The sequence below is a fragment of the Rhinatrema bivittatum genome, chromosome 6 (genome assembly GCF_901001135.1).
Source record: "Rhinatrema bivittatum chromosome 6, aRhiBiv1.1, whole genome shotgun sequence".
Lineage (NCBI taxonomy): Eukaryota > Metazoa > Chordata > Amphibia > Gymnophiona > Rhinatrematidae > Rhinatrema > Rhinatrema bivittatum.
This window is the reverse complement of record NC_042620.1, coordinates 282014640-282030009: the sequence shown is the minus strand read 5'-3', so window position 1 is coordinate 282030009 and position 15370 is coordinate 282014640. Positions and strand designations below refer to the sequence as shown.

Sequence of the window (15370 nt, the reverse complement as noted above, 5' to 3'; positions counted from 1 at the left end):
ACCGCCTTGGTCTCCAGTACTTCCCTTCCCAGGGCACTTTGTTTTAGCTGGCTCTCCCGGAGAACTGCTTTATTTACAGCTTTCTTCAGATGGGCGCTGGCTTAGCCCGGGGCACCTTTTCTTTCCTCAGGATGGGCTGATCCAGTCCTGATGTCGCTGCACTGCTTGCATAGCCTTGGCTCATTCCCCCTTCAAATGGGAATGCAGTCCCTCCCTCCCCCATTCCCATGAGAAAAATGTCCCAGAGACCAGCTGTGTGAAATAAGGACGAGACAGAGGCTCTGCTGTAGCCTAAGTGTGAATTATGTTCAACTTCTGCATCTGGGCTTAGACCTATAGACAGAAGAGAGAATGTAAATCAAGGACCCCCACCACCCTCCTAAATCAGGATTTGCAGGCACTGCTGAGCTTTGCCTCAGCGACATGCGATGGATGGAGCCCAGGCTTCTGGAATAGTATCAGAGTGCTCTGCAGCCTGAATCCCAGACCCTGCTCCATCTACCTCTGAAACTCCATATTAAGTTGGAGATCTGGGATAAGAATCTTTAGCCTGTGAACTCCTAGCATGACTCCGATTTTTCAGATGTTCTCCAACACAGGTCTGACCTTGAGCTAACGCTACAGCAGGATCTAAAGTGCAGGAATGAAACTGTAAACTCTTCTAGGGAAGGGTTTCCCTGACGTTTACAAAGGCAGAGATTAAGGAGAGAGAAATTCGCAGCCTCTCCAAGCAATACATCAGGGATTCAGGAAATAAATACACAGCTGCCGGCCTCTGAGCGAAGGAAAAGGGAATGAGGCCAGAGTCAGTCACGTGAGGGCTGAGCCTGTGAGGAGAGGCCTTCTCAGTTGGAGCTTTCCCCCTTGGGAAAAGGCAGATTGCTTTGAACATTACCAGTGGATAAAGGCCAGGGGTCAAAGGAATGGGCTAACCCTGGTCTTCAAAGATCCTTAATATCTTTAATTAATAGTCACATCATATCTCTGCATACATTTGGTGGAAGAACCAGATGATTTGCATATGAAAATGAGACCTGCTTTCAGGCCTGGAGGCCCTGAATTGGGTTTCCTGGTCCCGGAGGTTTATGCGATTTAGTAGGGAAGAGTTTGCATCTCATCCACAGCCCAGGACTCAATGCTGAATGGTTATGTGATGGATTGATGCACTTTAATAATCATTTTTATAATTCCCAGGGGTTACTGATGTCTCTGGGTTCTGAGATTCTTGACAGCAGCTAATCTGGGGATTTGTTCTAAACATCGTTCTGGGGTCAGGAAGGGATTTTCATATGAGGAAGGGAACTGCTTAATACTCTGAAAAAAAATGTTTGCCTTTCTCTGGATCTCCGAGGAGTCTGTGGAGGCCTTTCCTTTTATCAATTACCCTTCTTTAAAAAAGCCCTTTTAGTGTATGTACTAGAGCTGGACCCAGCAGTAAACCTGACCTGTCACAGGCTGCATAATGAGTAAGTGAATAGCCTTTCCTGCCTGGTGGTGGGGGTAAGATCTGGCAGTTGGGTGAAAACAGAAGCAGAAGCTTGATGAATGCCAGCCCTGCAGACAGACTTTACTATGTAACATTAGTAATGATGGAAGAAAAAGAACAAATGGTCCAGGCAGTCTGTCCAACAGGCTTCTTATGGTAGTAACTCCGCTCTGTGTAGATTACCTCCGTGTTTCTGTTAAGGGTAGTAACTGCCGCTCCGTGCAGGTTACCCCCATGTTTCTGTTAAGGGTAGTAACTGCTGCTCCGTACAGGTTACCCCCGTGTTTCTGTTAAGGGTAGTAACTGTCACTCCATGCAGGTTACCCCCATGTTTCTGTTAAGGGTAGTAACTGTCGCTCTGTGCAGGCTACCCCCATGTTTCTGTTAAGTGTAGTAACTGCCGTTCCGTGCAGGTTACCCCATGTTTCTGTTAAGGGTAGTAACTGCCGTTCCGTGCAAGTTACTCCCATGTTTCTGTTAAGGGTAGTAACTGCCGCTTTGTGCAGGTTACCCCATGTTTCTGTTAAGGGTAGTAACTGTCGCTCCGTGCAGGTTACCCCTATGTTTCTGTTAAGGGTAGCAACTGTCGCTCTGTGCAGGTTACCCCCATGTTTCTGTTAAGTGCAGTAACTGCCGCTCCGTGAAGGTTACCCCATGTTTCTGTTAAGGGTAGTAACTGCCGCTCCGTGCAGGTTACCCCCATGTTTTTGTTGTGTAGTAACTGCCACTCCGTGCAGGTTACCCCCATGCCTTATGTTAAAGGTAATAATATCTACAATCAAAACGATGAAACTATCAAACCCTTAATAAAATGACTACCAGCAATATTTTGATGGGGTGAGCAGTCTTCTTGATAATTCAGTGCTGCTTGAATGTGTTTTGTTTTTGGACTTGGCCATAGATGCAGTCCTGTGCTTTTCCTCTAATGTCTGCGTATCAGTGCCCTGGACCATAAAAGCCTGAATCCAATTCCCCTTTTGCATGAAAGCCACTATCAGAGATGCCCTCAATTATCCAAACAAACAGCACAGTCACTCCTACACAGAAATATCAACCATGAGGAAAAAGAAGTGAACAGTGTCCCCAGCAGATAGGCTGAAGTTAACCATCTATTTAATGTAAAGAAGGCACTTAAAATGGAATCCAATGAAAAGGCTAAAAGCCCCAGAAAACAATTGTATAATCTATTCTATCCAGAACATCCCCCCCATTTCTCCAGAGCAAGGCTCTTGTTTGATGTTCTCAGTGCATAGGGTACCTGCTGTCCTTGTGATGCGGAGTTAGTTCACGGGTCAGTGCTACAGAAGAAGAGCCAGCAGGGACTCACCAATTCCATCTGTGCCCTCTTTCCACAGAAGCTCCTGGCAAACCTCAGTAATCCTGCATAAATTATACCAGTTCAAGGCTTTTTCAGCCTTTATGTAACTCCAGAGAAAAACCAAACCTGCCTCTGCCACTCCTGGGGCATACAGTGTCCCAGGGGCACTCTGCAGAACAGGGTCTGGGTGAGGACGTGCATGCACAGAATATGAAATATTTACTCAGTAACTGCTCACTTCAATATGACAAGATATTAGCGCTCAGGCTTGCTGGCATCAATATTCAAATGACCAACTCAGCTGAAATTGGGCTTTACCCGTATACATCTACCTGGTTACAAATATGACTCAAATCGCAAGCTGCACAAAGGAGGAATCAGAGGCATTTCTGGGGTGGGCTGTCTAATTTAGCTCGGTCACCCCAGACACACAAGCATCACCATAAAATTTACCAGCTCAAATTTTGAAGGATTAATCTCCAGACCCAGTAGTTTATAACTTTTAGGAACCAGACATTTTTTTAAGTTCAATTTGTATGCTATTTATATTTTTATTCTTCTGTATTTGTGTGGCAATGGCTGGGAGGAGGTTTTTAGATTAAAAAATGTCTTAGATTTTTTTTACAAGTGGTTTTGTTTTAATTTTGCCATGTGTTAGTTATTTAAGTTGCTATTTGTATGTACTTTATGTTGATGCATTTTATTATGTACGTTGGAAATGTACGATGCCTTGAAACTGCTTTGCTGAGGCGCATTATAAACTTGTTAAATACTGTAAATGCAGCTGAATATCCATTCGAAGAGGTACATTTCCCTGCAGTCAGAAAAATTCGGCGCGTAAAGCAAAACGACTGTGACACTCACCCAGAGAAAGGGCTGGGCGCGCAGGCAGGGGCTCTGACCCTCTCCCACCCGTGCGCGGTCCACAGTCACACGCAGCTTCTCGTCTTCTTCAGTTGGAACAAGTTTCTTCTCCTTTGTTCCTCTTTTTGCTTTGTGTTCCATCAGCTGCCCCCAGTAAATACTGATTCTCACTCTCCTTGGACCCATCCTCTCATAAAAAGCCCGTTCAGGCATTTTACAGTGTTGGGAGGAGACCATACACCCCCTGTCTGAAGAATCAAGGCTTGATTCCCTTTTAAAGGTGTGAGACAAATCCCTGTCATCCCCTTGACTAGGGGACCACAGACCATGGCTCCTTCCGCAAACTGCCACACGTTGCACTATGTCTGGACACTAGGTGTCACTATTGAGCAACGGCAGATACTCCCTTCCTCCAGGGGCTGCGAGCGCCCCTTCCCCAGCCACACTGATACAAGCCAGGCTCAGGAATTGAACCCAGGTCTCCCTCTGAGCCAGAACAACAATAGGCTAAGGGGACCCCCCCCCCCCCCCGTGCCAGGGGCTGGTGGTGGGCACCTCCAGACAGTTCACCACACCGTAAGTGCACAGCGACGCCTTTTTTTTCTGCCTGCTTTGCTGTTTTGTGGGGGGGTTTTTTCCTACAGGTAGCCGGTGCTAACATTCAAATCCATACTTTGTTGATCTGAATGTTTAAGGTTAAAAATTAACTGGCAGTCATTAAGCCGTGCATGAAAACCCTCACTAAAGGCATCCAGGCACAGAAGGAAGGAGCCTCAGATGGGTGAAGTGTCCGAGAGCCGGGAGCGGCACCTTCCAGCCCTGACGCCCTCTAATCCCATCAGTCAGACTCTGCTCCGCTTGCTCTAAAGAACAGATCTCATGCACTTATGAGAGCGCAGCGGCTCCTTCTTCCTCTAGAGGAGGAACTTGTGCGCTCTTGACAGCTGGTGCTGCACATTCGTTTTGGGATCATTCCGTTACTGATCCAAGCAAAGGTACCACAGCCCAGAGAATCCCGTTTCCCGCAGGACCCAAATATCCCACCCCCAGCTGGAGGTGCTAAGGTGTGAAGGAGGCAGCGCCGGCACCGGAAGGTCCTCGCCTGCCTGGCAGAATCCCTAACCGTCTGTGCATGCACAGGGTTAAAAGCACTTACAGGAAACGCTCCTGACTAGTAATCTGGAAATCTCTGTACTTACTTGTGACAGTCAGGAAAAGAGAAGGAAGGAGAAGCAGGAGCAGCATCTTCCCGCCAAGCTGGTCGGAGAGGGACTGACAAGCAGGACCGGGGAGGGGAGTCCTGCAAGGGGATGCAGGGAGGGGCATGGTGCTGAGCTCTGTAGAGAGGTGTAGCCTTATTGCACATCACTGCACTGAGCTCTCTATTTACCAGCACTTCTCTTTACTACAGTGCAGTGCCCCCAGGCTATATAGCAAGGCTGCTGCTGCATGATAAGGGACATATTCTGTATTACACTGTAAGGTAGACATTCAAATCTATCTCTTGGATAGTTTCTTGAACACAAGGCTGATTGAGCCCTTAAAGGTGACACACAATAAAAACATAAGAAGTTGCCTTATTGGGTCAGACCGAGGGTCCATGAAGCCAACATCTTGTTTCCAATAGCGACCAGTCCAGGTTACAAGTAACTGGCAATTGGCAAATACCCAAACATTAAATAGATCCCATGCTACTAATGCCAGTAATAAGCAGTAGCTATTCCCTAAGTCAACATGATTAATAGCAGTTTATGGACTTCTCCTCCAGGAATTTTTTAAAACCATCTACAGTAATTGCCTTAACCACAACCTCTGGCAATGAATTCTAGAGCTTAATTGTGCATTGAGTGCAAAAGAATTTTCCCTGATTTGTTTTAAATGTGCTACTTGCTAAACTTATGGAGTGTCCCCTAGTCCTTCTGTTATCCAAAAGAGTAAATAACTAATTCTCATTCTAGATCTCTCATGATTTTAAAGACCTCTATCATATCCCCCCTAGCCATCTCTTCTCCAAGCTGAACAGCCTTAACCTCTTTAGCCTTTCCTCATAGGGGAGCCGTTCCATCCCCTTTATCATTTTGGTCGCTCTTCTCTGTACCTTCTCCAGGGCAACTTTATCTTTTTTGAGATGCGGCGACCAGAAATGAATACAGTACTCAAGATGTAATCTCACCGTGGAACGATACAGCAGCATTATGTCATTCTCCATTCCCTTCCTAATTATTCCTAAATTCTGTTTGCTTTTTTGACTGCCACAGCACATTGAATCGATGATTCCAATGTGTTACTATGACGCCTAGATCTCTTTCTTGGGTAGTAGCACCTAATATGGAACCTAACATGGTGTAACTACAGCAAGGGTTATTTTTCCCTATATGCATCACCTTGCACTTATCCACATTAAGTTTCATCTGCCATTTGGATGCCCAATCTTCCAGCCTCACAAGGTCCTCCTGCAATTTATCACAATCTGCTTGTGATTTAACTACTCTGAATAATTTTGTGTCATCTGCAAATTTGATCACTTCACTCGTCGTATTCCTTTCCAGATCATTTATAAATATATTAAAAAACACCGGTCCAAGTACAAATCCCTGAGGCACTCCACTATTTACTTTTTTCCACTGAGAAAACTGACCGTTTAATCCTACTCTGTTTTCTGTCTTTTAGTTCAAAACATTTTTATTAAATAAGAAAATTCACAAACTAGACTTTGAAGTACATTTGTTTGTTCTGCACCTCAAAGGAACATCATATATGTCAAAATACATTTACATTTTTATATCCCCCAATGTCTCCCCTCCTTACTTTAGTAGAAATCATTTAGTAAGCAAGAAATAATGAACCCCCATGTGATGCCCTTGAAGCGGCCTGGGTCTGGCGTAGGTTGGAGAACAGACCAGGCTGGAGTCTGGTCTGCTTTTCACTAGTTTATTTACAGATTTATGTAACAGAACAGAAGAAAATGGCTGCTTACCTCAGCAGACTGACAAGCAAAAGAAAAACTTCCAAAAAAGTCACAGCACTTAATTACAGCTTCCATCTTCTTCTTGGGGCCTCCTCTCTTTCTCAGGGCCTCACCTTTTATCCCTTACCTCAGGGAAAAGCCCCACCCGAGGATCCCCTTCCTGTCTGTCTTAAGGTGGACCGGGCCAGATAGCTGGAGCCGGTCCCTTAAGGCAGTCTGTCATGTACTCTATCACACGCCACCAGAATATACAATAAGAGTTTGAATCAGTCACATAGATAGCAAGGAAATCATGCCAATGAGTGACAACAAAACAGGAGATCATTACCCCAAAACCCAGTTCCTCCTTCCCAACCTAACAAGCAATAATTACCCGAGACAAAATAATAGCTGTTATACCCTCGTGCCTGGTTTCTTAGACACCAGAAGGTTCCCGGAATGATATCCTTTGAAATCAATCATACCGGTTCAGCCTTAACTATTCCTACCCCCTCCTCTCCCCATATCTTCCACGAACAATTCACTTTATTCCAAGCAAAGGTGACCAGACTTCTGTATCACTACCAAAGTCTTAAATTGAAGGACCTAACAATTAACGAGTAGACCTCTAGCTCGTGCTGATAAACTCTGTAGATTTGGTTCCCAAACGTTAAGGAATCATTTGTGACCTGCAAAACTCATCCTGGATGACAGGCTTCCCATTAATGCCATGTCATGCAGTGAATTTCTGCGTTGCCAATAAGTGGGGGCGTCTGCTCCTTCCAGTTTAATGAAATGGATTTCTTACCCAAGACAGATGCTTTCCTTGCAAAAAAGCAGTTCCCCTTTAGATTGAAAACAGTTTTTCAAAAAGATGAGTTCTTGTGTACATGGACCTAGGTATCGAAACATTTTCCCCAGGTAACTTATTCTTGACCAAAATACTTGAATACTGGGACATAACCAGAACACATGTAAAAAATCCTATTACTAAATGGCATTTCATACACTGATCTGTATTTGTTATTTTAGCTTTATAAACTAAAGATGGAGTGACATAAGCTCTTCTCGAAAACCTATATTGCATTTCTCGCAAGTACATGTTCAAGGGTGTCTCCTTAAAGCATTTAAAACAAGAAGTCAAAACACTTTCTGATACTGAAATTTGCCCCTCCCTTTTCCAGCTATGACCAAGGGATCCCACAAAATCCACCTTGTCCAATTTTACCAGGGCCTTATGTAATTTGGAGTGGGATAACCTCATTACCTCATCAATACAAAAAAAAATCTATATCGTCCATGAACGTTTTTAATAAATTTGTCCTTGATAGCATTGCTACATAGTGTTTCAATTGTGAACAAGAGAACCAATCTGTCTCCCTCAGTGCATACTGATTTGACAAATCAAGAAAAGATCGTATCATTCCATCCTCATCTAGGACATGTTGCAACTGACATAAACCTCTTTGCTCCCAAAAGTGAAAGTTAGCTCCCTGGGAATCCAGAATGAAACTTAAAGTTCCCCTAATAGGTAAATATCGAGTTGTCTCATAGGAAAAGTTCCCTAACTTTGCCAGATTCTTCCACGCCCACCTAATCGGTGAAATTAACACAACTACAGCCCAGCCCTTTGGTAATAAAGAAGTTGGTGCATGTAACAGATGATATATATTCCCCAAGGGCATGAATATTTCCAGACCTAAATATCGAAAAGACTCCCGTGCCCATTTCAGTGGGAAAAAATCCTCCCAATGTGTTTGTTCTGTGACTGGATATGCTAAAACTTTGGATTTGTCAGCATTTAACCTAAATCCCGAGAACTCACCAAAAGCCCAAAAAAGGTTCATAAGTCCCCTAGGGAATTTTGGGGTTCTATCAGTAAAACCAAAATATCATCTTCAAATGCTGTATACTTGAATTCTTTTCCTCCCAAACTCACACCCCTGATATGCATGTTGTTGAAGTCTATTAAGTAGAGGTTCTAGAGTCAACAGAAACAAGGGGGATAGTGGGCACCCTTGCTGTGTACCCATATGGATCTCAAAATTTGAGGAGTATTTTCAATTCGCGGCAATCGCAGTCACTGGATTCTTGAAAAGTACTTTTATCACATCCAAAAAAAACACTCTCCAAGTCCAAGTCTTGTTGAAGTCTATTAAGTAGAAGTTCTAGAGTCAACAGAAACAACAAGGGGGATAGTGGGCATCCTTGCTGTGTACCCATATGGATCTCAAAATTTGAGGAGTATTTTCCATTCGCGGCAATCGCAGCCACTGGATTCTTGAAAAGTAATTTTATCACATCCAAAAAAACACCCTCCAAGTCCATTTTTTCCAATACATAAAATAAATATGGCCATTCTACTCTATCAAAAGACTTTTTGGCATCGAAGCTAACAACTAATAAAGGCTTCTCATTCTTCTGGCATAAAGAGATTGCCCAGTATATTGTTTGCCACACATTATTCTTGTTGTATAAAGAGACTGCTGCCAGTATCGCCCGCACGTTCTTTAGTGCACTTCTCCTCCTTACAAAACCCACTTGTCCCTCCGAGAGAAAGTCTGGTATCACCACTTAATGATCAACCATAATTTTTGCCAGTAATTTATGATCAAAGTTTAGTAAGGAGACTGGGCGATATGAAGCTGGCATCAAAGGATCTTTTCCTGGTTTGGGAATGGCTGTAATTAGTGCTTTATTAGGTTCAAACTGAAATTCTCGTTTATCTACCAAGGCAGAATATACTGCTGTAAGCGGGTCAAGAACCTGATCAATCAAAGTTTTGTAGCATTTTGCATTGAACCCATCCAGTCCTGGTGTCTTCAGTAATTTGTTGGATCCCTACCATAATCTCCTCATTACTTATTGGTCTATTCAGCCAAGTGTTCTCTATCGAATATCTTTAGATTGGGGGATTGCAAAAATTGTAAACATTTGGTGTGATCTGGGCCCTCCATAGAAGATAATTCTTTGTAGAAAGTCTCAAAAGAATGCAATAACTCCTTATTCGTATTTACCAACTGTCTCCCCCTCCCCACCCCGGTACATAGAGTTGAAATGAATTTGGAACCATAGGGTGTTTTGATTAAATTTGTCATTAGCCTCCCTGTCTTTTTCCCAAATGATACCGTTTGTACTTATAATACAAAAGGCTCTTCTTCGCTCTTTGGTATAAGAGGGAATTAAGGGCCACTTGTGTTTCCAAGTATTTTGCCTTATTTATAGCCGTTTTTTTGTTGAATCCATAGCCTCCTATGATTTTTTAAGAGGCTCTCCAGTTGTAAGCTCCTCTTATCTACTTCCTTCCTTCTTTTGGCCACAAATGAAATTATGTCTCCTCTCAGGCCCACCTTGGCAGTTTGCCAAAAAAGAATTGGTTCCTCAGAATGAACAGCATTATGGTTGAAAGCATTCCTTCCATTTTAGCCTTAGGAATTCCTGAAATGTGGTATCCTTAGCTAGGAAATATGGAAAACGCCAAGTAAAATCTTTTGCCTACCCACATCAAATTCCATAGTAACCCAGATTGGCGCATGACCTGATATTTTAATTGCACCAGTTTCAGCTTCACCAACCTTCAAGGGCTCAACCTGCGGGGAACGTGGGCTGGTAGTGGCAAAGCTCTAGTTGGCCTCCGTCTCCCAGTCTGCTCCGCCTCCCGACGGTGGGGATCCGTGGGACTTGCCCTATGGGTAGCATCAACCCCACCTCGGGCCAAGATTCCACCACCAGCACAACACAGCATCTGTTATGTTTTTCTCTACAGTGCTGTGTACATCCTACAGTGCTATATAAATTACTGTTAATAAAAGAGAAGGGAATTGAGGCAGAATTTGCAGTATTTTACATTTAGGATAATAATGTGCTGTTGATCACTCATTGTGCTTTACTATAACACTTTGCAAAATATGACAGAGATGAAATAGGAGAGCATTTGAATAATCCAGAAGTTTATTGTGCTTATTGTAATGCATGAATACAAAGTGTCCAATAAATCCATACATCAAAAAAAGAAAAGCAGCTCTTGGTGGCCGGCATAAGGCTGCACTTTCCTTTACAGCCTCGTAAACGTTCAGCGCTGACATCTTTATGGGCCATTGTCCAGGCTGTACATTTTGGCTCACAAGCCCTCACTGTTACACCAGTTTGTACTTGTGCTCTTACGGTAATTCATTAACTAATAAAAGAAAGAATTACAAGGACAATTCCCAGGTTCTGGTGCTGCTCCGTATTGTCGCCAGACAGATAACTTTTCCGGCTCAGCGGCCTCACTCACTCTTCACTGTGCCGCTGCAGCCAACCCAGCCCCGGGCTCCCTCGCAGCATTTGGGAGCTGCTGCCGCCACTGCCCCTCATCTTCGTGGCCCTGAGTGCCGCTGCCACCAACAAGCCATCGCTGTTTCTTTGCGGCTCTGCATGCCGCTGCCGCTGCCTTCTTTGCGGCCGGGCACACAGCTAATGTCCTGCTCCTGCACCCGACCTCCTAGGCGCATGAGTGCGCCTTCTTGCAGAATTTAAAGGGCCCGTGGTGGGAAAAGTCCCGTGACCCTTGTTGATGACATCATTGCTCTGGGACTATTTAAGGCTGGTCTTTGCTTTCAGCCTTTGCCTTATCAACAGGTCTGCTCCTTCAGAGTGTGAGTTCCTGACTTTCCTTCTTCCTTCTCTTTGGACTGATCTTGGCTTGACACTGGACTGGACATCGACCTTGATTCTCACTGCTTGCCTTGACCTCTGCCTGGAACTTGACATTAAGCTTTGCTGCCAGCCTCGATCTCTGCCTGGACCATGACCTTTGCTACCGGCCCTGACCTCTGCCTGGACTTTGAGCTTTGCTCCCTGCCCCTGACCTCGGCCCGTTTCACCATTTTTCTCTGTCTTCTCCTTCCCTGGCTGTTCCGCATTCAACCCTCCGGCGTGCTGCCTTCTATGCTTCAACTTCCTGGATTTCCACCTCCGCAGAGGCCCCACCTAAGTCCAGCTGGCCCTGACACCCGAGGGCTCAACTTAAGGGAAACGTGGGCTGATATTGGTGAAGCTCCAGCAGGGCCTCTGCTTCCACCAGCCTCACCTACCGACGGTGGGGACCTGTGGGGCTCTTTCCCACAGGTAGCGTCATCTCCCCCCCCTCGACCCACCAGCACAACACTTATAATTCTAATGGCACTCTCATCAATACAATAATGCAAAGATGATATACCATAATTATCAAACCAGAAGATGCATGGGCTTAAACTGCCCTGCATCTTTCAGTCTGCTGGTCACTGCAGATATAGTGGCTCCAAGGAGGCTGAACACGACAATTAGAAATGGCCCAAAGTCCCTCCTGCCAGCCACTGGCCTGTATTTATTGAATTAAATACATGAACTGAATTTTTTTCTCTCATTTATTTCATGTGTCCTGTCATCTGTGTTACGATTTCAGCTGCTACTCATGCTCACCGTATCCTATGATGCCTCCCTACCAGCAGAGGCCTCCAGTGAACCCCGCTGAGAACTGTTCTCACCATCTCTTCCCTGGTCTCATGACTCAGCCTGTCTTGCAGTCTCCCCTCCACCAGGGGACCTCAGTGAGCATACTCTTTAAGTTGGCCAAGTTTCTCCTCTCTTCTCACTATACCGAGGTCTCTGCCCTATATAATCCAGCCCTGCCGTAGTCACCTTGTTGGTTCATGGAATTACCTGTGGCCCCTTGTCCTGGCCCCTGTCTTTCTCGCTATTTTTCTTCTAGCTTGCCTTGAGGCCTTTAGGCCTTCTCACTCCTTGCCTTGCAGCCATCCGGTCTTCTTGCTCCTCACCTTGCTTTGCAGCCATCCCGTCTTCTTGCTTTTTGCTTTGCCTTGCAGCCTTCGGACCTTCTGCCCCTTGTCTTATGGCCTATCTGGCCTCATTCTGTTACCCAGTGGCCTACAGGCCGTATGCCTAGCTGCCTTCGGGCGTATTCATTCTGTGTTGCCCTGCTCAGCCTCTGTTCTGTCTTGTCTCTGTCCTGCCCTGTCCTAGCCTGGTATTGTTGCATCCTGTCCCTGTCCACATTGTGGGTTTTATCACAGACTCAGCCTTGCCTGGTCCAGCCTGTCCGCAGCCTTGCCTCATCCAGTCTTTTCTCAGACTTCCCATGTACTGCTGCCGCACTGGACTCCTGCTGGCCCCTAGCACCCAAAGGTCCAACCTGCGGGGAAGGGAGATAGCAACATTCCCTGAACAGGGAGCGCGCCACAGTCTGATAAATATGGTAACACAATTTCAAATGACTAGGCTGTGAAATACATTGCTTTATTTTTCATCTGTTTGTGATGGTAAAGAAGGGGGTTGGATATTTCTGTATAAGTTTGTTGCACATCAGTTTGCACTGGTTCCTTGTTCGGTAATTCATTTAAGGTCCTTTACGTCATGCTCCATGTGTCGTCCTGATACCCCGATTTCTTGTCCAGGTCATCCTAACTAGTACAAGGGTAATTTGAAAATAGCCCACGTAGCTGCAAGCCGCATATAACTTTAGGGACATTTTCACAGGAACGCTCTGTGATATTTCCTTTGGAAATGAATACGTACAAAGGACTTTCCACCTGTTCTCTGTGCGCGGAGGGAGGGGAGAAACAGTGCACGTACATTCAGGGCCAGCTTTTGGGCTCCACGACCCACGCGGCCTCACAGGGCACCAAGCACTTGGAGGCGCCAGCTTCCCCTCCCAGTGCGGCCGATGGGCCGAAAAGCAGTCTCTCTCTTCCAGTGGGACCCGTGGAGCCAAAGAATGGTTGTTGCTGCTCTCCCCCTTGCAGACAGGAGAGCAGCGCTCGGGCCCCCCGGCATTTCCTGCCGCCGATGCCTCTCCCCCTCCCCCCCCCCACCACACGGTTCACTGCCTGACCTGTGCGGGACAACAGGAAGTAGTGGGCACAAGTACTGGGGCCCCCAGCGCTGCTCTCCCGTCAGTGGGGCCAGGCAAGGCAGTAATGCAAGGTACAAACCAGGAAGAGAGGATGGAAGGTGTGGAGGGGCAGGGATGGAAGGGGGCTTCAAGGATGGAAGGAGGGGAGCAGGGACAGAAGGTAAGAGTGAGAAAGGGAGGAGGGAAGATGTGGAGGGACAGGGATGGAAGGGGGGCTTCAAGGAAGGAAGGAAGGAGAGGGGCAAGGGTGAAAGGAGGGGAGCAGGCACAGAAGGTAAGAGTGAGGAGGGGAGGATGGAAGGTGTGGAGGGGGACAGGGAAGGAAGGTAAGAGTGAGCAGGGCAGGATGGGAGAAGAGAGGGTGGAAGGGATGGAAGGTGTGGGGTAATGGATGGCAGGTAAGAGAGAGGCTGCAGGTGGTGACGTGAGTGACGCTGGCATTTCTCACTGGGGGAGGGGCGTACCAGTTGCAGTTTACTCGCAGGGCACCACTTAGCCCAGAGCCAGCCCTGTATAAATTTGGAAATCAAACGTAGGCACCTTCTTTTCCTCTCCCACCTCTCCCACATGCCACAGAAAAGGCTCTTTCTAACTCGGCCATGTAACCTGCAGCTCATTTTAGCTACATTTGAGAAGGATAAACCTCAGTAAATACCTTTGAATATTGTCTCCCCCATCCTGCACACAGAATTGTATTTTCCCTGGGGGGGGGGGGGGGGGGGGCGGTAGGCGCACACGCAGAGCCGGCTGTCTGTCAGCAGGGCTGGTGCTTCCATTAGGCAAACTAGGTGGTCACCTGGAGCACCAACGTTGTGGGGGACAACAAAATTCCACCAGCAAGACGCCCAAAGGGGCTGCTGTGCCAGAGCCAATACTGCCGAAGAAGGGAGAGACCTGCTGGAGCTACTGCTGCCAGAAGGGGATGGGGGGCAATGGCCGAAGGTTCGCCTAGGGCCCCAGATACTCCTGCGCCAGCCCTGTCTGCAAGATACGCACAGGCCTGCCGTTCAGAAAACGTAAAACTCATTCTACTTCCACGCCTGGAGGTCCAGTTCAAAATGCTTTGAGAAAGTTACAGATCTAGCCGGGACGCACAGTCACAGAAAGCCCAGAGGTGCTCTTCCCCCGCAGGCTCCCCCAGCCACTGTTATTTATTCCACAAGTCACTTTAGCGTGTCTGATGCTGCCCAGTGCTCCACATGCCATCATTCTCCTCTCTCTTCCACCCTCCCCGCTCCCTTGTGAACGGCTCTTGCCTGCGCTCTCTGCCTCCCTCTTTTTTTTTTTTTTCCAGAGCAGAGGCAGGGGTCAGCCTGATGGTTGGCTGGCTGGCAGTGCTGGTCGCTACCACAATAGACACCCCTCCGATACTGATTCCCAAGCCTGGCTCCCTGTCCGACCCCTCGAGACATCCAGGGGTGGGGGTGCTGCCGAGGCTGTGGGAGCCCCAGCCATTGCTCCCCAGTGACCCCTGTTGGCCAGATTCAGGGTGTCAGGTTCTATGGTCCCTCTTTCAAGACTATTGCTACCATGGCTGAGCCACACAGGGAAAGCTCCTGGCAGCCCCGCTAGCGGCTGGCTGCCACTGAACCTGTACAAGGGCACCCTGGGCTGCATTTCGCCTGAGCTGGAAGTCTCGGAGAAGAAGCACATCTGGAATGCTAGAGCTCCTTTTCTGCCCAGGAATTCTCTACTAAGCAGCCCTGGCCATTCATTTTCCCCTTTCTCCCCTGTCCCTCATATGCTCTATATTTCTCTTTCATTTCCCAAACAGCTGCTTTCCGTCAGGCAGAATTTTATTATATTTATTTTATTTCTACTAAAATTGTTTGTAAACTGCATTCCAGAAATGAGAGGCAGTTT

General features: G+C 46.7%; 1 protein-coding gene across 1 annotated transcript in view; it reads right to left on the bottom strand.

Annotated features, from left to right (window-relative positions):
* The window catches only part of LOC115094334 (relaxin receptor 1-like), a 153428-nt gene extending 149677 nt beyond the window's left edge, over positions 1-3751 (bottom strand). The window contains exon 1 of the mRNA XM_029607281.1: positions 3669-3751. The gene's annotated coding sequence lies outside the window, so the exon portion shown is untranslated. The remainder of the gene's footprint in view (positions 1-3668) is intronic.
* Positions 3752-15370: the final 11619 nt, after the last annotated feature.